This window comes from Aegilops tauschii, chromosome 3 (assembly GCF_002575655.3).
Source record: "Aegilops tauschii subsp. strangulata cultivar AL8/78 chromosome 3, Aet v6.0, whole genome shotgun sequence".
In the NCBI taxonomy this organism is placed as follows: domain Eukaryota; kingdom Viridiplantae; phylum Streptophyta; class Magnoliopsida; order Poales; family Poaceae; genus Aegilops; species Aegilops tauschii.
Genome location: NC_053037.3, coordinates 196151169 through 196171261, shown reverse-complemented (window position 1 = coordinate 196171261; position 20093 = coordinate 196151169).

The window sequence follows — 20093 nt, the reverse complement described above, 5'->3', positions numbered from 1 at the left end:
TTGGGATACCGACGATCGAATCTCGGGCAAGTAACATACCGATTGACAAAGGGAATTGCATACGGGATTGATTGAATCCTCGACATCGTGGTTCATCCGATGAGATCATCGTGGAACATGTGGGAGCCAACATGGGTATCCAGATCCCGCTGTTGGTTATTGACCGGAGAGGCGTCTCGGTCATGTCTACATGTCTCCCGAACCCGTAGGGTCTACACACTTAAGGTTCGGTGACGCTAGGGTTGTAGAGATATGTGTATGCGGAAACACGAAAGTTGTCCGGAGTCCCGGATGAGATCCCGGACGTTACGAGGAGTTCCGGAATGGTCCGGAGGTGAAGAATTATATATAGGAAGTCAAGTTTCGGCCACCGGGAAAGTTTCGGGGGTTACCGGTATTGTACCGGGACCACCGAAAGGGTCCCGGGGGTCCACCGGGTGGGGCCACCTATCCCAAAGGGCCCCGTGGGCTGAAGTGGGAAGGGAACCAGCCCCTAGTGGGCTGGGAGCCCCCCCATGGGCCTCCCCCCTGCGCCTAGGGTTGGAAACCCTAGGGTGGGGGGGCGCCCCACTTGCCTTGAGGGGCAAGGCACCCCCTTGGCCGCCGCCCCCCCATCTAGATGGGTTGTGGCCGGCGCCCCCCCTTCCAGGGGGCCTATATAAAGGGGGGGAGGGAGGGCAGCAATATTACAGCCTTGGGCGCCTCCCTCCCCCCTGCTACACGTCTCTCTCTCATAGAAGCTTGGCGAAGCCCTGCCGGCATCCCGCTACATCCACCACCACGCCGTCGTGCTGCTGGATCTCCATCAACCTCTCCTTCCCCCTTGCTGGATCAAGAAGGAGGAGACGTCGCTGCGCCGTACGTGTGTTGAATGCGGAGGTGCCGTCCGTTCGGCACTCGGTCATCGGTGATTTGAATCACAGTGAGTACGACTCCGTCATCCACGTTCATTGGAACGCTTCCGCTCGCGATCTACAAGGGTATGTAGATGCACTCGTTCCCCCTCGTTGCTAGTATACTCCATAGATGCATCTTGGTGAGCGTAGGAAAATTTTAAAATTATGCTACGATTCCCAACAATAAGTTCATACCTTATATTGTTGATTCTAAAGTAACTATTGACACTGATCATGCTGCTATTAAATATCTTATGGAAAAGAAAGATGCTAAACCTAGACTTATTAGATGGGTTCTCTTGCTACAAGAATTTGATTTACATATTATTGATAGAAAGGGAGCTGAGAACCCCGTTGCAGACAACTTGTCTAGGTTAGAAAATGTTCTTGATGACCCACTACCTATTGATGATAGCTTTCCTGATTAATAACTGAATGTCATAAATGCTTCTCGTACTACTCCAAGGTATGCTGATTATGCCAATTACATTGTTGCCAAATTTATACCACCTAGTTTCACATACCAGCAAAAGAAAAAGTTTTTCTATGATTTAAGACATTACTTCTGGGATGACCCACATCTTTATAAAGAAGGAGTAGATGGTGTTATTAGACGTTGTGTACCTGAGCATGAACAGGAACAGATCCTACGCAAGTGTCACTCCGAGGCTTACGGAGGACACCACGCTGGAGACAGAACTGCACATAAGGTATTGCAATCCAGTTTTTATTGGCCTACTCTCTTCAAGGATGCTCGTAAGTTTGTCTTGTCTTGTGATGAATGTCAAAGAATTGGCAATATTAGTAGATGTCAAGAAATGCCTATGAATTATTCACTTGTTATTGAACCATTTGATGTTTGGGGCTTTGATTATATGGGTATACACATATTTTAGTTGCTGTTGATTACGTTACTAAGTGGGTAGAAGCTATTCCAACTAGTAGTGTTGATAATAACACTTCTATTAAGATGCTTAAAGAAGTTATTTTCCCGAGGTTTGGAGTCCCTAGATATTTAATGACTAATGGTGGTTCACATTTTATTCATGGTGCTTTTCGTAAAATGCTTGCTAAGTATGATGTTAATCATAGAATCGCATCTCCTTATCACCCACAATCTAGCGGTCAAGTAGAATTGAGTAATAGAGAGCTCAAATTAATTTTGCAACAGACTATTAATAGATCTAGAAAGAATTGGTCCAAGAAACTTGATGATGCATTATGGGCATATAGAACTGCATATAAAAATCCTATGGGTATGTCTCCGTATAAAATGGTTTATGGAAAAGCATGTCATTTACCTCTCGAACTAGAACATAAGGCATATCGGGCTATTAAAGAGCTCAATTATGATTTCAAACTTGCCGGTGAGAAGAGGTTATTTGACATTAGCTCACTTGATGAATGGAGAACCCAAGCCTATGAGAATGCCAAGTTGTTTAAAGAAAAATTTAAAAGATGGCATGACAAAAGGATACAAAAGCGTGAGTTTAATGTAGGTGATTATGTATTGCTATACAACTCTCGTTTAAGATTTTTTGCAGGAAAACTTCTCTCTAAATGGGAAGGTCCTTACGTTATCAAGGAAGTCTATCATTCCGGTGCCATAAAATCCAACAACTTCGAAGGCACTAATCCGAAGGTGGTAAACGGTCAAAGAATCAAACATTATATCTCAGGTAATCCTATAAATGTTGAAACCAATGTTATTGAAACCATAACCCCGGAGGAATACATAAGGGACACTTTCCAGAACGTTTCAGACACCGAAAAGGAATAGGTATGTGGTACGGTAAGCAAACCGACTCCAAAACAGTTCTAATGGCAATTTTTCTCTGTTTTGGAATATTTAGAAAAATAGAAAAATAAGAAGCAGCCCGGGAAGGACACGAGGGCTCCACAAGGGTGGAGGGCACGCCCCCCGCCTCGTGGGCACCTCGTGCGCTCTCCGGACTCCGTTTTCTTGCACGATACTTCTTCCGGTCGGTAAAAATTCATTATATAATCTCCCGAAGGTTTTGACCACTGTATCACGCAAATATCCTCTGTTCTTATTTCGAGCTGTTTCTGCCGCAGAATAGAGCAAGATGTCATCTCAGGATTCTGACGGAGAGAGCTATGTCTCATACCTCATTGCTGACCCCAAGACCTATGGAGATTTATATCCTTGTGGTCGAACTACGGATGAGGAGGAGGATGCTCATTTGATGAAGATCAAAGATTCAAGTTCGGAGGAGGAAGATGTCCCCCTACCTCGACCTTGGGATATGCACGTGAAGTTTAAGAAGTCTAGTCTCCCTAAGAGGGCTAAACTGTCTAACAAGCGATCTATTCCTTCTCGTTTTCGGCAGAAAAGCAAGGGAGATTTATGTGACAAGATCTTGAAGCTGGAGTCGGAAGTCGATGATTTAAAAGAGGAAATTGCTCTCCTCAACTACAACATGAAGAAGCTGAAAGCACAGTTCACATCATCAACAACTCCCTCATCATCACCCTCGAAGAAGGAAATATAATCACATGGGTATGGGCACTCCCCTTGGCAACTGCCAAGCTTGGGGGAGGTGCCCCGGTAGCGTATCACCATCACACTCCTATCTTTACCGTTTTCTTAGTTTGATCCTTTTAGTAATATCTTGTTCTAGTAGAATAAAAGTTTTTGGTATGATCTAGTTTTGAGTTTTGCTTTATGATCCCTCTATGTAATCGAGTCCGTGAGCTATATAATAAAGATTAGTGTTGAGTCAAGGGCTTGATTATCTTGCTATGATTATGAGGGAATAAAAGAAAAAGAAAGAGTAAAAAGAAATAAAAAGAGATCATATTGATCTTATGGAGAGTAATGACTTCACATAGAAAGAGTATGATGATTAAAAGTTGTTGAGAGTTGACAAACATAGCTTTGGTCATTGTTGCAATTAATAGGAAGTAATAAAGAAAGAGAGGTTTCACATATAAATATACTATCTTGGACATCTTTTATGATTGTGAGCACTCATTAAAATATGACATGCTAAAGAGTTGATGTTGGACAAGGAAGACAACGTAATGGGTTATGTTTTTTTATATCTGAAATAAAGTATATTGTCATGGATCATCCAACATGTTGAGCTTGCCTTTCTCCCTCATGCTAGCCAAATTCTTTGCACCAAGTAGAGATACTACTTGTGCTTCCAAATATCCTTAAACCCAGTTTTGCCATGAGAGTCCACCATATCTACCTATGGATTGAGTAAGATCCTTCAAGTAAGTTGTCATCGGTGCAAGCGATAAAAATTGCTCTCTAAATATGTATGATTGATTATTGTGTAGGAAATAAGCTTTATACGATCTTGTGATGTGGAAGAAATAAAAGCGACAGACTACATAATAAAGGTCCATATCACAAGTGGCAATATAAAGTGACGTTCTTTCGCATTAAGATTTTATGCATCCAACTATAAAAGCACATGACAACCTCTGCTTCCCTCTGCGAAGGGCCTATCTTTTATTCTTGTCTTATACCTTATACAAGAGTCATGGTGATCTTCACCTTTCCTTTTTACATTTTATCCTTTGGCAAGCACAGTGTGTTGGAAAGATCCTGATATATATATATATATCTAATTGGATGTAAGTTAGCATGAGCTATTATTGTTGACATTACCCTTGAGGTAAAAGGTTGGGAGGCAAAACTATAAGCCCATATCTTTCTCTATGTCCAATTAAAACTCCGTAACCACAAGTATTGCGTGCGTGTTAGCAATTGTGAAAGACTAAATGATAGTTGAGTATGTGGACTTGCTGAAAAGCTCTTATATTGACTCTTTCTGATATTATGATAAATTGCAATTGCTTCAATGACTGAGATTATAGTTTGTTGGTTCTCAATGAAGTTTTTGATTCATACTTTGCATTGTGAATAGATTATTACTTGAGCATAAGAAATCATATGACAATATCCATATATGTTGATGTTATAAGAATAATCATGATGCCCTCATGTCCGTATTTTATTTTATCGACACCTCTACCTCTAAACATGTGGACATATTTATCGTTATCGGCTTCCGCTTGAGGACAAGCGAGGTCTAAGCTTGGGGGAGTTGATACGTCCATTTTGCATCATGCTTTTAGATCGATATTTATTGCATTATGGGTTGTTATTACACATTATGTCACAATACTTATGCCTATTCTCTCTTATTTTACAAGGTTTATATGAAGAGGAAAATGCCGGCAGCTGGAATTCTGGGCTGGAAAATGAGCAAATATTAGAGACCTATTCTGCGCAGCTCCAAAAGTCCTGAAACTCCATGGAAGTTATTTTCGGAAATAATAAAAAATACTGAGCGAAGAAAATACCAAAGGGGGCCCACACCCTGGGCACGAGGGTGGGGGGCGCGCCCTACCCCCCCGGGCGTGCCCCCTGCCTCGTGGGCCCCCTGCTGGCCCTCCGGTGCCATCTTCTGCTATATGAAGTCTTTCATATGAGAAAAATCATAAGCAAGCTTTCGGGACGAGACTCCGCCGCCACGAGGCGGAACCTTGGCGGAACCAATCTAGGGCTCTGGCGGAGCTGTTCTGCCGGGGACACTTCCCTCCGGGAGGGGGAAATCATCGCCATCATCATCACCAATGCTCCTCTCATCGGGAGGGGGCCAATCTCCATCAACATCTTCACCAGCACCATCTCCTCTCAAACCCTAGTTCATCTCTTGTATCCAATTCTTGTCTCTAAGTCTGAGATTGGTACTTGTAGGTTGCTAGTAGTGTTGATTACTCCTTGTAGTTGATGCTAGTTGGTTTATTTGGTGGAAGATCATATGTTCAGATCCATTATGCATATTAATACCCCTCTAATTATGAGCATGAATATGCTTTGTGAGTAGTTACGTTTGTTCCTGAGGACATGGGAGAAGTCTTGCTATTAGTAGTCATGTGAATTTGGTATTCGTTCGATATTTTGATGAGATGTATGTTGTCTCTCCTCTAGTAGTGTCATGTGAACGTCGACTACATGATACTTCACCATTATTTGGGCCTAGAGGAAGGCATTGGGAAGTAATAAGTAGATGATGGGTTGCTAGAGTGACAGAATCTTAAACCCTAGTTTATGCGTTGCTTCGTAAGGGGCTGATTTGGATCCATATGTTTCATGCTATGGTTAGGTTTACCTTAATACTTCTTTTGTAGTTGCGGATGCTTGCAATAGGGGTTAATCATAAGTGGGATGCTTGTCTAAGTAAGGGCAGCACCCAAGCACCGGTCCACCCACATATCGAATTATCAAAGTACCGAACGCGAATCATATGAACGTGATGAAAACTAGCTTGACGATAATTCCCATGTGTCCTCGGGAGCGCTTTTCTCTATATAAGAGTTTGTCCAGGCTTGTCCTTTGCTACAAAAAGGATTGGGCCACCTTGCTGCACTTTATTTACTTTTGTTACTTGTTACCGGTTACAAATTACCTTATCACAAAACTATCTGTTACCGATAATTTCAGTGCTTGCAGAGAATACCTTGCTGAAAACCGCTTATCATTTCCTTCTGCTCCTCGTTGGGTTCGACACTCTTACTTATCGAAAGGACTATGATAGATCCCCTATACTTGTGGGTCATCAAATGCTCTCATGCTTCACTTAGATTTATTTCAGAGTTAGTAAATTTTTTAAAGAAATTCTCTCATGCTTCACTTAAATTATTTTGAGAGAAGAAATTTTTTATGCTCATGTTCTTCACTTAGATTTGTTTGAGCTATCAAAGCAACATATGAAGTTAGTCCCAAAGTGATATATATTCAAGAGGCATATAATAAAAACTTTCATGAAGATCATTGGACAAAATAAACTTGATTCTTTGTAATAGTTTGGCGGTATGATGATATAATATGTGAGTCATGTTGATGAGTAATGATGCTTTGGTAAAAATATTGATGTTAAGGTTTGTGATTCCCTATGTAAGCATGAAAGTCAATAGTTATGCAATGAAATTACATCCTACTTGTGGTGCATTATTCGGTGTTAGTTATGCTTAATGCTCGCTTATGAGATTTTTCGTTTCTTGGTTGGAGGTGATACGTCTCCGTCGTATCTATAATTTTTTATTGTTCCATGCCAATATTATACAACTTTCATATACTTTTGGCAACTTTTTATACTATTTTTGGGACTAACATATTGATCCAGTGCCTAGTGCCAGTTCCTGTTTGTTGCATGTTTTTTGTTTCGCAGAAAATCCATATCAAACGGAGTCCAAATGGGATAAAAACTAACGAAGATTTTTTTGGAATATATGTGATTTTTGGGAAGAAGAATCAATGCGATACGATGCTCGAGGGGGCCACGAGGCAGGGGGCGCGCCCCTGGGGGTCAGGCACGCCCTGGGCCCTCATGGCCACCCCGTAAGGCGGTTGGTGCCCTTCCTTCGCCGCAAGAAAGCTAATATCTGGATAGAGATCGTATCCAAAATTCAGCCCAATCGGAGTTACGGGTCTTCGGGAATATAAGAAACGGTGAAAGGCCAGAATCTGTAACGCAGAAACAGAGAGAGACAGAGAGACAAATCCAATCTCGAAGGGGCTCTTGCCCCTCCCACGCCATGGAGACCAAGGACCAGAGGGAGAACCCTTCTCCCACCTAGGGAGAAGGCCAATGAAGAAGGAGAAGGAGGGGGGCTCTCTCTCCCTCGCTTCCGGTGGCGCCGGAACGCCGCCGGGGCCATCATCGTCACCGCAATCTACACAAACAACTTCACCGCCATCATCACCAACTCTTCCCCCTCTATGCAGCGGTGTAACCCCTCTTTTACCCGCTGTAATCTCTACTTAAACATGGTGCTCAACGCTATATATTATTTCCCAATGATGTATGGCTATCCTATGATGTTTGAGTAGATCCGTTTTGTCCTATGGGTTAATTGATGATCGTGATTGGTTTGAGTTGCATGTTTTATTATTGGTGCTGTCCTATGGTGCTCTCCATGTCGCGCAAGCGTGAGGGATCCCCGTTGTAGGGTTTGTAATATGTTCATGGTTTGCTTATTGTCTGTGTTGCGTGAGTGACTGAAACACAAACACGGATAAGTGGGTCATGGCATATGGGAATAAAGAGGACTTGATACTTTAATGCTATGGTTCGGTTTTTCCTTAATGATCTTTAGTAGTTGTGGATGCTTGCTAGAGTTCCAATCATAAGTGCATATGATCCAAGAAGAGAAAGTATGTTAGCTTATGCCTCTCCCTCAAACAAAATTGCAATAATGATTACCGGTCTAGTTATCGATTGCCTAGGGACAAATAACTTTCTCGTGACAAAAAGCTCTTTACTAAAACTAACTTAGTTGTGTCTTTATCTAAACAGCCCCTAGCTTTTTTACGTGCTCTTTATATTCTTGCAAACCTATCCAACAACACCTACAAAGTACTTTTAGTTTCATACTTGTTCTAGGTAAAGCGAACGTTAAGCGTGCGTAGAGTTGTATCGGTGGTTGATAGAACTTGAGGGAATATTTGTTCTACCTTTAGCTCCTCGTTGGGTTTGACACTCTTACTTATCGAAAGAGGCTACAATTGATCCCCTATACTTGTGGGTTATCAAGACCTTTTTCTGGCGCCGTTGACGGGGAGTTATAGCGCGGGGTGAATATTCTCGTGTGTGCTTGTTTGCTTTATCACTAAGTAGTTTTTATTTTAAGATCTTGTTTTCTATCTTTATTTATGGGTAGGAAACGCAAAATACCAAAAAATTAGTTGTACCTACTACCCCAATGGTTGAAGAACCACTCAAAATCTATCACACTCCTGAAGCTTTTTACTTGGATCATCTTCGATCCCTATGTGCTCGTGCTGAAACCCCAACTAGCTTAGTTGAGGGCAAATCTTTAGATGAGCATGCTTGTTATGTGCGACACCGCATATCTGAAAAAGGGAAACTTTTACTGGATCAAATTCATCGTTTGCAGTGCTATGCTTGGAATTTATGTGAAATATATGATTGTACTTGTTGTTCTAAAAACCCCAAGAAACACCTTCCTTACCAATGTGAGTTTAGTGATAATGGAATCGTATCTTCGTATACTAAGGGTGTTTATAATTACTATGATGTTCAACAAATTGAAGAATTTGTTGCTTTTAGGGGTACTTGTGAAATTGCTTCTTTTATTGAAGAGTGTGATAACTACTCTCTACAAATCCGAAAATTTGGCCATACTTAAATATTGCTATGATAATTATGCTTCTAATACTTATATTAAACCATATATTGAGGACTCCTCCGCTGTCCAAGAAGAGACTAATATTTTGCTGGAGTCTATGGAAGAAGGAATTGATGAAACTGTGAGCTCATTGGATGAAAAAGATGATGAGGAGAGCGAAGAACAAAAGGAGGAAGAGCGGATTAGCTACCCGTGCCCACCTTCTAATGAGAGTAACTCTTCAACTCATACATTGTTTAATTTCCCTTTGTGCTTACCGAAGGATGAATGCTATGATGATTGTTATGATCCCGTTGATTCTTTTGAAATATCCCTTTATGATGATGCTTGCTATGCTTGTGGCCAAGATGCCAATATGAATTATGCTTATGGAGATGCACTTGCTATAGTTCCTTATGTTAAACATGAAATTGTTGCTATTGCACCCACACATGATAGTCCTATTATCTTTTTGAATTCTCCCGACTACACTATATCGGAGAAGTTTGCACTTATTAAGGATTATGTTGATGGGTTGCCTTTTACCGTTGCACATGATGATTTTGATGAATATAATATGCATGTGCTTGATGCTCCTACTTGCAATTATTATGAGAGAGGAACTATATCTCCACCTCTCTATGTTTCCAACATGATTAAATTGCAAGAAACTGTTTATACTATGCATTGGCCTTTACTATATGTGCATGAATTGTTCTTTTATGACATGCTGATGCATAGGAAGAGAGTTAGACTTCGTCATTGCTTGATATATGTTGCTTTGTGCTCACTACTAAATTCTAAATCATTGTTGATTCAAATTGGCTTTGATATACCTTGGGATCCGGGTGGATCCATTACTTGAGCACTATATGCCTAGCTTAATGGCTTTAAAGAAAGCGCTGCCAGGGAGACAACCCGGAAATTTTAGAGAGTCATTTATTTCTGTTGAGTGCTTTTATAAAGTTTAAAAACAAAAAAAATAAAGAGGGGAACCTAAAACTTTTTCAAAAAGAAAAGCGAAAGTGAGAAAGACGAGCATTGTTAAAGTGGGAGCTAGCCTTGAACTTTGTTCATGCTCACAGAAACTTTGTGAATCTTGATTACAGAAAATTTTCAACAAAAATAATTATCCCCTTGTACAATTCCATTGTATAATAAAAATAATGTGCCAAGGTTTTCCTTTAGGATGTTTACAATGCTTGTTGGTTTGTGTGGTGTAGGACAGAAACTTTGGTTGTGGTGCGCGATTTTATATTTTTTACTGGAATGTCAAATGGTTCTGAAACTTTTTGCACTGTCTTTCTATACAACTTTTTTATTTTCCCTAATTTTTGCAGAATTTTTGGAGTACCAGAAGTATGGTGAGTGTTCAGATTAGTACAGACTGTCCTGTTTAAGACAGATTCTGTTTTTGATGCATAGTTTGCTTGTTTTGATGAAACTATCAATTTCTATCAGTGGATTAAGCCATGGAAAAGTTATATTACAGTAGCTACAATGCAAAAACAAATATGAATTGGTTTTCAACAGTACTTAGAGTAGTGATTTGCTTTATTATAATAACGGATCTTACCGAGTTTTCTGTTGAGTTTTGTGTGGATGAAGTGTTCGAAGATCGAGGAGGTCTTGATGTGAGGAGAAGGAGGAGAGGCAAGAGCTCAAGCTTGGGGATTCCCAAGGGACCCCAAGTAAATATTCAAGGAGACTCAAGCGCCTAAGCTTGGGGATGCCCCGGAAGGCATCCCATCTTTCTTCAACAAGTATCGGTATGTTTTCGGATTCGTTTCGTTCATGCGACATGTGCAAATCTTGGAGCGTCTTTTGCATTTAGTTTTCATTTTATTTTATGCACCATGCTGGTATGAGATAGTCCATGGTTGATTTATAGAATTCTCATTGCACTTCACTTATATCTTTTGAGTATGGCTTTATAGAATGCTTCATGTGCTTCATTTATATCTTTTGAAGTTTGGATTGCCTGTTTCTCTTCACATAGAAAACCGCCATTTGTAGAATGCTCTTTTGCTTCACTTATATTTGTTAGAGCATGGGCATATCTTTTGTAGAAAGAATTTAACTCTCTTGCTTCACTTATGTCTATTTAGAGAGTTGACAAGAATTGGTCATTCACATGGTTAGTCATAAAATCCTACATAAAACTTGTAGATCCTGAATATGATATGTTTGATTCCTTGCAATAGTTTTGCGATATAAAGGTGGTGATATTAGAGTTGTGCTAGTGAGTAGTTGTGGATTAGTAGAAATACTTGTGTTCAAGTTTGTGATTCCCGTAGCATGCACGTATGGTGAACTGTTATGTGATGAAATCGGAGCATGATTTATTTATTGATTGTCTTCCATATGAGTGGCGGTCGGGGACGAGCGATGGTCTTTTCCTACCAATCTATCCCCCTAGGAGCATGCACGTAGTACTTTGTTTCGATGACTAATAGATTTTTGCAATAAGTATGTGAGTTCTTTATGACTAATGTTGAGTCCATGGATTATACGCACTCTCATCCTTCCATCATTGCTAGCCTCTTCGGTACCGTGCATTGCCCTTTCTCACCTCGAGAGTTGGTGCAAACTTCGCCGGTGCATCCAAACCCCGTGATACGATACGCTCTATCACGCATAAGCCTCCTTATATCTTCCTCAAAACAGCCACCATACCTACCTATTATGGCATTTCCATAGTCATTCCGAGATATATTTCCATGAAACTTCCATCATCATCATATACATGACTTGAGCATCATTGTCATATTGCTTTGCATGATCGTAAGATAGCTAGCATGATGTCTTCATGGCTTGTCCGTTTTTTGATATCTTTGCTATGCTGGATCATTGCACATCCTGGTACACTGCCAGAGGCATTCATATAGAGTCATATGTTTGTTCTAGATATCAAGTTGTAATATTGAGTTGTAAGTAAATAAAGTGTGATGATCATCATTATTAGATCATTGTCCCATGTGAGGAAAGGATGATGGAAGCTATGATTCCCTCACAAGTTGGGATGAGTCTGCAGACTTTATGAAAAATAAAAGAGGCCAAAGAAGCCCAAATAAAAAAAGAGAGGCCAAAGAAGCCCACCAAAAAAAAACAACAAAATGAGAGAAAAAGAGAGAAGGGGCAATGCTACTATCCTTTTACCACACTTGTGCTTCAAAGTAGCACCATGTTCTTCATATAGAGAGTCTCTCGAGTTATCACTTTCATATACTAGTGGGAATTTTCATTATAGAACTTGGCTTGTATATTCCGACGATGGGCTTCCTCAAATGCCCTCGGTCTTCATGAGCAAGCAAGTTGGATGCACACCCACTTAGTTTCAGTTTGAGATTTTATACACTTATAGCTCTAGTGCATTCGTTGCATGGCAATCCCTACTCCTCGCATTGACATCAATTGATGGGCATCTCCATAGCCCGTTGATTAGCCGCGTCGATGTGAGGCTTTCTCCTTTTTGTCTTCTCCACACAACCTCCACCATCATATTCTATTCCACCTATAGTGCTATGTCCATGGCTCACACTCATGTATTGCGTGAAAGTTGAAAAGGTTTGAGAACGTCGAAAGTATGAAACAATTGCTTGGCTTGTCATCGGGGTTGTGCATGATTTGAATATTTTGTGTGGTGAAGATGGAGCATAGCCAGACCATATGATTTTGTAGGGATAACTTTCTTTGGCCATGTTATCTAGAAAAGACATGATTGCTTTATTAGTATGCTTGAAGTATTATTGTCTTAATGTCAAATGATAGACTATTGCTTTGAACCACTCGTGTCTTAATATTCATGCCATGATTAGATTATATGATCAAGATTATGCTAGGTAGCATTCCACATCAAAAATTATCTTTTTTATCATTTACCTACTCGAGGACGAGCAGGAATTAAGCTTGGGGATGCTGATACGTCTCCGTCGTATCTATAATTTTTGATTGTTCCATGCCAATATTATACAACTTTCATATACTTTTGGCAACTTTTTATACTATTTTTGGGACAAACATATTGATCCAGTGCCCAGTGCCAGTTCCTGTTTGTTGCATGTTTTTCGTTTCGCAGAAAATCCATATCAAATGGAGTCCAAACGGGATAAAAACTGACGGAGATGTTTTTGGAATATATGTGATTTTTTTAAAGAAGAATCAACGCGATACGATGCCCGAGGGGGACACGAGGCAGTGGGGGCACGCCCTAGGCCCTCTTGGCCACCCCGTAAGGCGGTTGGTACCCTTCTTTTGCCGAAAGAAAGCTAATATCCGGATAGAAATCGTGTCCAAAATTCATCCCAATCGGAGTTACGGATCTCCGGGAATATAAGAAACGGTGAAAGGCCAGAATCTGTAATGCAGAAACAGAGAGAGACAGAGAGACAGATCCAATCTCGGAGGGGCTCTCGCCCCTCCCACGCCATGGAGACCAAGCACTAGAGGGAGAACCCTTCTCCAACCTAGGGAGAAGGCCAAGGAAGAAGGAGAAGGAGGGGGGGGCTCTCTCTCCCCCTCGCTTCCATTGGCGCCGGAACGCCGCCGGGGCCATCATCGTCACCGCAATCTACACCAACAACTTCACCGCCGTCATCACCAACTCTTCCCCCCTCTATGTAGCGGTGTAACCCCTCTTTTACCCGCTGTAATCTCTACTTAAACATGGTGCTCAACGCTATATATTATTTCCCAATGATGTATGGCTATCCTATGATGTTTGAGTAGATTCGTTTTGTCCTATGGGTTAATTGATGATCGTGATTGGTTTGAGTTGCATGTTTTATTGTTGGTGTTGTCCTATGGTGCTCTCCGTGTCGCGCAAGAGTGAGGGATCCCTGCTATAGGGTTTGCAATATGTTCATGGTTTGCTTATTGTCTGTGTTGCATGAGTGTCTGAAACACAAACACAGATAAGTGGGTCATGGCGTATGGGAATAAAGAGGACTTGATACTTTAATGCTATGGTTGGGTTTTACCTTAATGATCTTTAGTAGTTGTGGATGCTTGCTAGACTTCCAATCATAAGTGCATATGATCAGAAAAGAGAAATTATGTTAGCTTATGCCTCTCCCTCAAATAAAATTGCAATAATGATTACTGGTCTAGTTATCGATTACCTAGGGACAAATAACTTTCTCGTGACAAAAAGCTCTTTACTAAAACTAACTTAGTTGTGTCTTTATCTAAATAGCCCCTAGCTTTTTATTTACGTGCTCTTTATATTCTTGCAAACCTATCCAACAACACCTACAAAGTACTTCTAGTTTCATACTTGTTCTAGGTAAAGCGAACGTTAAGCGTGCGTAGAGTTGTATCGGTGGTCGATAGAACTTGAGGGAATATTTGTTCTACCTTTAGCTCCTCGTTGGGTTCGACACTCTTACTTATCGAAAGAGGCTACAATTGATCCCCTATACTTGTGGGTTATCAGGATGCTTCTCAATCTTTTGCTAGCCTTCACTTGTACTAAGTGGGATTACTACTTGTGCATCCAAAATCCTTAAACCAGTTTTACCATATGAGTCCACTATACCTACCTATATGTGGTATTCTTTTGCCATTCTAAGCAAATTTGTATGTGCCATCTCTAATCTTCAAAATAAATTTCCTTTTTGTGTGCTCGTACCGCTCATGAAACGGTAGGGGGTGGCTCATATTTTTCCATGCTAGATGTGTTATTATCAAGATGAGTGTTTATTCACTTGTCATTGCATGAGAGTACGGCAAATGTATTAGGGATGCCCAATCCCGAAATGGAAAATGAATTTACTTTATGTTTTCCAATAATAAATTCCTTTGAAAGTGTTGGTATGGACGGTACCCGTGGATTCGGTTAGCCGTGGAATGTGAAAGTATGGTGGAAAAAGGAATGAACTTTATTTTCTATTTGGGAACCGCTTATGATTTATCTAGCATGGAAAGTATTGGGAACTACTCGATCATTTTCGTTGACAGGAAAGGCATGCCACTCAAAATGTTTTATCTCTATCTTTTTCACTTTGAGCTCTAGCACCTCTACAAATCCCTGCTTCCCTCTGCGAAGGGCCTTTCTATTTACTTTATGCAATTTTTACTTTTATTTGAGTCTCCATCTTCTCTTATAAAGCACCAACTAAGGGGTACTATGATCGTACTTGAGCATTGGATGTAGCTAATATGCGAGTGTATTTCATGAATGGATCAATGATTGAGCATAATTGGCTAGGGATAACTTGCTTTAGTGTTGATATTTTGAAAGACATGGTTGCTTGTTGATATGCTTGAGTATTTAAATCTTCATGTTAAAACTAGACTATTGCTTTGAATCATATAAACGTCCAAATGTCCATGCTACAAAGAAAGGATATGTGATGAACATGTTAGGCAACATTCCACATCAAAAATTCTGTTTTTATCATTTTACCTACTCGAGGACGAGCAGGAATTAAGCTTGGGGATGTTGATACGTCTCAAAAATTCTGTATTTCTTCTTCGAATCTTTGGTTTAGTTAGGCCGACTAGATCGATTTTTCTTGCCATGGGAAGAGGTGCTTTGTGATGGGTTCGATCTTACGGTGCTCAATCCCAGTGACAGAAAGGGAAATGAAACGTATGTATCGTTGCTATTAAGGATAACAAGATGGGGGTCTATTCCTACATGAATAGATCTTGTCTACATCATGTCATCATTCTTATTGCATTACTCCGTTTTTCATGAACTTAATACACTAGATGCATGCTGGATAGCGGTCGATGTGGAGTAATAGTAGTAGATGCAGGCAGGAGTCGGTCTACTAATCTTGGACGTGATGCCTATATAATGATCATTGCGTGGATATCGTCATAATTATTTGAAGTTCTATCAATTACCCAACAGTAATTTGTTTACCCGTCGTATGCTATTTTTCTCGAGAGAAGCCACTAGTGAAATCTACGGCCCCCAGGTCTCTTCTTTATCATATTTGCCTTCGAGATCTATTTTTATTCGCTTTTATTTTCAGATCTATTAATCCAAAAACCCAAAAATACTTTGATGAAATTTTTTTATCTCGCGTTCCCGCGAGATCTATTTATCCAATCTACTACAATTTTATCTATCTTTTACCCAGGAGGGATTGACAACCCCTCTTTCACGTCGGGTTGCAAGTATTTGTTCTTTGTGTGCGGGTACCGTTTACATAGTGTTGCGTGGTTCTCCCACTGGTTCGATAACCTTGGTCTTACCTATCGTAGCTATGCTGCATCATCCCTTCCTCTTTGGGGAAATACCGATGTAGTTCAACCGCATCACCGTTGCCGGGGAGGTGAGTGCTTGAAGGTATATCTTTAGATCTTGAAATTGAATCTTTTAGTTTCTTGTTTTATCACTAGTTTGGTTTATAAAATAAAACTACACAAAAATGAAAATGAGTTTGCCTCGTATTATTCATCTTTATAATGTCTTTCGTGAAAATGATGGAAGGGAAAATTGTGCTCAATTGATAGAAGAAGAATTTAATAAAATGTTTGGCATAAAATATATGAATGATGAGCATGATTACAATGTTGTTAGTATGCTTGCTATGAATATCCATTACACTAATGATATGCAAAGGCATAAGCTTGGGGATGCTATGTTTGATGAAGATGATATTTTTAGTCCCCCAAGTTTTCATGTGCAAATTTGTTATGATGAAATCATGCCACCTATTTATGATGATTATATTGATGAAAGTGGGTTTAGAAGAGTGTCAACTCTAGGTACTAAAGATCCCACTATTTTGGAGGGTGTTGAATCTTATTGTAATAATTATAAAAGTGGATTTGGAGAGGTCATGACTTTATTTAATGATGAATCCACTATTTTGGAAGATTTTCCAATTGATTATGAGAACAAAGTTGCTATATATGATGATTTGTAACATCCCAAATTTTCAATTTGGAATGTTATACAATAGATCATCATTGCATATCATATTTTTTTTTTGCATCTTGGCTAGATCCTAGAAATTCTACGCAACTCAAGGACCCACAGAGAGAGTTGGGGATTTCGTTATTTTCATATTTGGGTTTTCTCAAACTTTGAAAATAGGATCATTTGATTTTATTTATTTTATCTTCAATTATTTCAATAATAAAAAGAAGAGAGAGGGAATAAAATGACTTTCCCAAAATAAAGAAATATTGGGATTTAATAATAAAATCAAATAAGATTTTATTTCGGATTTTATCGCTATTTTATTTGCCTAGGAAAAATATGCGTTTTTCAAAATTTCATTTTAGGCCAAAATAAATGTTCATCTTGTCCGTCTTGTGTTTAGAGGACGGGGAAAATTTATTTCGGGATTTTTGGAGTTTGTTTAGTATTTCTTTTATTTGTTTTTCTGCGCGGAATATTAAAAAAAAGAGTCCACCGCCTTAGCCGGGCCGTACCCGACCCGGACTCGTCCGGCCGGCCCCTTTGAAAGGCCGCGGCCCGACCCCGCCGCCAGCCCAAGTCGCCGCCCCCGCAAACCCGAACCCTAATCGGAATCAGGCGATTCAAGCGCCTAGAGTTTCATCTCGAAACCCTCTTTCCATTTAACCAACTTAAACAAGTTTTTGCTACTGTAAAATTTGACTTAGGTCCAGATTAGTAAACGGAGATTGTTTCTTTCACCGTTTGAGTTTTGTTGCTTCATTCGATTTGATTCTTTTTGCAAACCGGGGTTCCTAAGTTGAACTTTCTGGTTAGATCTCTTATTTTGAGTATTACCCGTGCACCCTTGCTTATGTATGTATTGTTTGTTTGTGATAGAGTACCCGGAGTGCGAAGCGTGCTACTACGAGTCTCTAGGTTTCACGGATCATCAACAAGGCAAGTAACACTTTGATCATACCTCTTTACCACCCAGTTTTATTGCATTAGATCAACCCTCAAACTATTGCATGGTTAGGAACTGTTTAATATGTGGGTTTTGGGAAGTAGATGAGGTAGTACCTATTGCCCTGTTTATTATCAAACCGTTGGGAGTTACTTCTACGTTTGCTTATATTGCTATGCTATGCTCGTAGACGTGGATTGGGTTTGAGTGAATTTCCATGACAGATGTGAGGATGTTAATTAATGGTTCAACTTAAGGTGGTTACTTTAATTCACATCTGGGTGGATTGAGGCACCTGGGGAACCCAGTGTTGCCTGTATTTTTGGATATCCCGGAGTACCCGTGAGATTATCCTATGGACCGCCACCCAGGCTCAAAGGGATCATGAGATTATTCATGCTAGAAACTTTCGTGTGCAGCCACAAGCTATTATGGGCTCTAGCATAGTTGAGTATGTTGCATGACCTCTTTCAGTGGTGGGCTAGCAGATGTAGGGGAAAGTAGGTGTAACTGTCCACCCGGAGTAAAGAGTTATTTTTTTCTGAAAGACTGTGTCTCGGTCATCCGTTTCTCAAACACCATGTAGTGCGAGAAATCAAACGGAGGAGATCGAGTCTTGTGGGGAAAAGTGCGCAAACCTCTGCAGAGTGTACAAACTAATCATGGTTAGCCATGTCCCCGGTTATGGACATCTTGAGTATCTAGTTCTTGGATTATCATGTGAATCTCATCATCATGTTACTTAATTTAATTTGATTGGGTTAATCACGTTCTTAATTGGGATTGAGTTGGAGGTACCTTCTCAATGTTTAACAACCACCACGATAGTTAAATAAAATTTATTTCTTTGCTGTAGGGAAAATTTGGCTTTTCGCAAAACTATACCCATAGAGCTTTCCACCAGCCATATATGCATGTAGAGATAGCATTATTATGTTCATTACTCTCTATGTGTTACTTTGCCAGCATATTCCATGTGCTGACCCGTTTTCGGGCTGCAACGTTCATGTTGCAGACTTTTCAGACGACGAGTAAGGTGCCATAGGTCGTGGTCTTATACTCGGTGATGCCGTTGGAGTTGATGGACTCACTTTATCTTCCAAGCCTTCCGCTGTTATCGTATTTAGATGGCCTTAAGCCATATTTATTGTAATAAGTTCTCTCTAGAGACTATTCGATTTAATAAGTGTGTGATTGCTACTCTGTTATAAATCCTTCAAGTACTGTGCGTGTCAGCATTACCGATCCAGGGATGACACTGATGCACAGAGACTAGACTGTTTGAGGTCTGGTCGCTACAAGATGGTATCAGAGCACATGCTCACTGTAGGACACGACCACTAAGCTAAAGCCCTAGATCACTACTCTCTGCTCATTTCTGACTCCTGTCCTTTTTTCCACTCTTTTAGGATGGCGGATGCAAGGAACAAGTTCGCGCAACCGGATGAGGATACACCTTTTGGATGACACTTGAAGGAAGTTACTAGGTACCTAAACATCGGAATACCAAGCTTCACCGGGACCTACAATGCCACACTACCAGAAGAGGAGCGCTGGATGATTCAAGTTCAAGTTCCAGGAAGGACGTTCATGCCAGTCACTAAGCCCATAGAGTTTTCCTTTGATGCACCAACCTGGAGTTCAGGAAAGAGCATGGCAGCCCACATCACCATGGGACGCATTGGAGAAGTGTACCACAATGATCTCAAGGATACTATCTATCAGATTTGTGGGCGCCGAGACGAGCAATGGGAGATGATCAGCACCAGGAAGGATAGATCTATTGCAGCTTTCATTCAGGAGTTAAACCAGCACATTCGTCGCCAGGAGAACCAGATGTGCGCAGGCATGATAGATCTGAAGAAAGCAATGACCAGGATCACGGAGCTGGAGGAAGAACTCAAGTCTACACGCGATGGATATGAGGAGGAAATCGCAACATTATTGGAGAAGAATGACGACGTGATAAAGAAGATCGGAGTATTCATGGGAGACCCAGCACCAGGAGGAGATGACGACGATTCTACTTGTCCAGAGAACTACATCATCATCGACGACACCGACTCGGACCCCAGTGATGATGATTTGGAGGATGAAGCCGGAGCAGATATCATGGAGTCTTTGACCGATCAAAATTTCTAGTAGACCACCAAATTAGTAGTAGTATTTTCCCCATGTATATAGTATAGTCCAAGCACTT